Genomic DNA, 3292 nt, shown 5'->3' with positions numbered 1-3292 from the left:
AAGAGGCCCCCCTTCCCCCCAAAAAAAAAAAAAAAAAAAAAAAAGAGAGAGAGGCTGAGTAGAGTTTGGTCAAGGAGAGAGTCTTCGTCACGAGCCACGTGGGTTCTGGAAGAAGAGCATCCCTCCTGAGGCTGGATGCGGGGGCCAGGACGGTGGAGAGGAGTGGCTGAGGGGGAGCGTTTAGAGATGAGGGCACACAGGTGGGGCTGGAGCCCCCCATCTGTAGGGCCGTGGAAATGACTGGCCTTTTTACCCTGCGGAGTTCCTTTACGTAGAAGAGCCACGTGGTCTGTGCTTTGTGTGTCCCAGCACCTCTGCTGGTTCTCACAATGTCTCCTTCTTGCAGGAGATGATTTATTCCTGGACCGCGCGGGCTGAGGTTTGACATGAGTCTCTCTAACCTTTACCCCCGGCCCCCGTATGTGAGAAGCAGCTGGGGGGCGGGTCACAGCTCCTGCTTCCCGCGTGGGGCGTCGGGAGGCTCCCTCCCAGGTGCCCCTCACCTTCCAGAAGCTGCTTCCTGCAGCCGCGGGCCTCACTTCGCCTTTTGACTGCGCGGCCCCTGCTCGTCTTCACCTATTTCACGGCACTTAGCCGTCTCCTTGCTTCACCGAGAAGGGCGTTTGTGGTTTTGTGTCTTGTTCTTCTGGGTGATTTCCAGGAGGCCGGGCGGGGGCGTTGCTGACTCGACGCTGCCCTCCTGCAGCCCAGAGCCCTAATTATGGGTTTGGCATTAGATTCCGGAGAACAAAGAAGAAAAGAGTTGTGGAGTTCGCTAGCGGCCTCTTCCGTTTAGAGAATACGAAGTTACAAGCCGCAGCCTCTCAGCCCCCTCGGGAAGCCTCGGCGGTGGCTTCTGCGGAGAAAGCCGGCGGCCGGTCAGCCGGGGAGACCCGGAGACTTTGGGCGCCCCCGCTTCTGGTTTGGCTCTGGTGCCGGGGTTCCAGGCCTTCCTCTGGACTCGGCTCCTCCGGGCAGAGCCTGGAGCCTCCCTGCTGCGGGCTGGCCGCGGGCGCGCGCGGGCCGCACCCCCCCAGGGCCCGGCTTCTGCCGATGCTGGTGGGAGTGTGGCGGCTGCGGGTCCCCGCTGAGGGCCACACGGGCGGGCCAGAGCGCTGGGATCTGTCTCTTCGTGTCGGCCGCACGCACACGAGTGCGGGGCCTGCGTCTCTCTCTGTTTCTTAACCTTTCTCAGGGCAAGGGCCTCCTTGCTGATGTGACAAAAGCCATGGCTCTTCTCCCCCCGAAAATCAGCACACGCTGTACATTGTTTCCGGGGTTCATTGTCATCCTTACGTCCAGGAGGGCCTCCTCTTTGAAATCATGGCCCTCAGTGAGGGACCCCACTTATCACGTCACGGTACCAGCGAGGTACCCTCGCTGTCCACGGCCCTGATCTTTTCTCCCTGTTGAGGCTTCTAGGTGGAAGTCTGAGCGGGAAGTTCTTGGTGAGGTCTTGGGTTCTCGTTAATTTCAGTTATACAAGTTATTCTCTCCTCTCTCACCAGGATTAACCAAGAATTGTCTGGTACACCTAAAACAAATACACTGTTGTATGTCGATTATACCTCAATTTAAAAAAACAAAGAAGTGTCAGTCGTCTTCTTACCATGGGTCTTAACTCTTTGTTGAAATACCTGTTTTAAAATTCTTGGCTCCGTGGGTTGTACTTGGACTAACTCTTTATCTTTCTTATGTTGGTAGGAATTGAATGGACCTGTGTATTGTTAGAATGCCTAATTTATCTGCAAATATTATATTAATTTTTTATTCTCTCTACTATATTTCTTAATTGAAATCAAGGAATGACAAAAGAATCATAAAATATTTACTCTGCTAATTTCCAGGGTACTTCACTGCTTTTTCCTTCTTATGCCATAGGGATTAAAGGAAGGAAACAGTTCTATTGATGTCGTGATTATAATATGGTATTCAGTGGTCAACCCAGATCCTGTTCCCATGAGATTAACTGAATACATTACAATTAAGTAGAAGCAGAACCAAGTACTATTGTGTTGTTTAATTGATAAAGTTCATGAATTGTTTTCTCTGATTTTAATTCTGGGACATACTAGTAAAGCATATTTCTTAAAATATACTAGTGGCTTTAAATTCTTAAAAATTAGATTTTTAAATTTCATTTAGGTTGTACAAAAATTAATAGAATTAATTTTAATTAAATTTAAAAGTAAAATTAGTATTTCAGAAGGGTTTTCATTTAAATTCCCTTACGAGCTTCTTATGTTAAGAACAAAATGAGTTCTACCCCTTGAATTCTGCTTAAAAGGGAGCTGAGAGTGTTTGTTTAATTTAGACTTCAGCGCTTTGGGATGGGGAATGGGAAACAAAGCCAAAATACTTAGCATATTTAAGGGACATAGAATAGTCCCCGCTCCCAAAATTTCACATAATGTAAGAACTTGGTGAAAGTTTTTTCACCAGATGACTAGAGAAAATAAAAGGTAAACAGATTTAAACGCCGGGAGGACAGATTTTTTAAATGCTTTGATCTGTGGGGCCATTTTTTTTTTTAACATCTCTTTTGGGGTATAATTGCTTTGTGGGGCCATTTTTAATTTTTGCTGTTTTTCTTTTTTTCGTCTTTTTGTCAACAGTTCTGCCATCACATTACCATTTGAGAACAGTCACAAACCGTTTCTCGAGGTCATTTCAGAAACACGTTGTTTTGTGTTTATTGTGGATTTCCTTTGGTTGGTGCTAGTTAATCTTCTCAACTTCCTGTTCCACGCAAACCCCAGTCGCAACTTGAGACCGGCAAGCCCACGGTGACAGGAAGGAATGTAGTTAATGTCCATATTCTGTGACTCAGTGATTATCTCCAGAGAAGTGAATGGATGTGAATGGATGCTCTGTTGTGAAGTCTTTCTTAAATGATTCATGAACCAGGGAAATCTGGGCTCGACTGTCCACCAGCAGGAAGCAGGACACAGAGGGGCTGGGGGCTTAGTGAAGGGCCGTGTGGCCGTCGGGTGGTGTATCCACGACCTCCAGGCCCCCCACCAGGCTCTCTGGGCAGAGGACACCGGCCAGCAGCCGTGCTCAGTTGCTCATGCGTTTGACAGTGTGTCATCATCTTAGTCGGCATAATTGAGGAAGAACCTAAAGAAAAGGCTCTTATTGTGTCATATTCCTTCTGAGGAGATCGCCATACGTGCTCCTGTGTAACGGTCTGTGAATCTGCCTTTCCCCCAGGCCCTTCTCTTTGCCCTTTTGAAATCAGACATTTGTTTGGATTCTCCAGTGGGAACAAAGGTGTGTCCGGAAGGCGGTG

General features: G+C 48.2%; 1 protein-coding gene across 1 annotated transcript in view; it reads left to right on the top strand.

The window, feature by feature from the left end:
- The window catches only part of VPS26C (VPS26 endosomal protein sorting factor C), a 47782-nt gene that overhangs the window by 27827 nt on the left and 16663 nt on the right, over positions 1-3292 (top strand). The gene's annotated exons all lie outside the window — the stretch shown is intronic.

The sequence above is a fragment of the Neophocaena asiaeorientalis genome, unplaced genomic scaffold, assembly GCF_003031525.2.
Source record: "Neophocaena asiaeorientalis asiaeorientalis breed wild unplaced genomic scaffold, Neophocaena_asiaeorientalis_V1.1 scaffold45, whole genome shotgun sequence".
In the NCBI taxonomy this organism is placed as follows: domain Eukaryota; kingdom Metazoa; phylum Chordata; class Mammalia; order Artiodactyla; family Phocoenidae; genus Neophocaena; species Neophocaena asiaeorientalis.
This window is presented reverse-complemented; position numbering and strand designations above follow the sequence as displayed.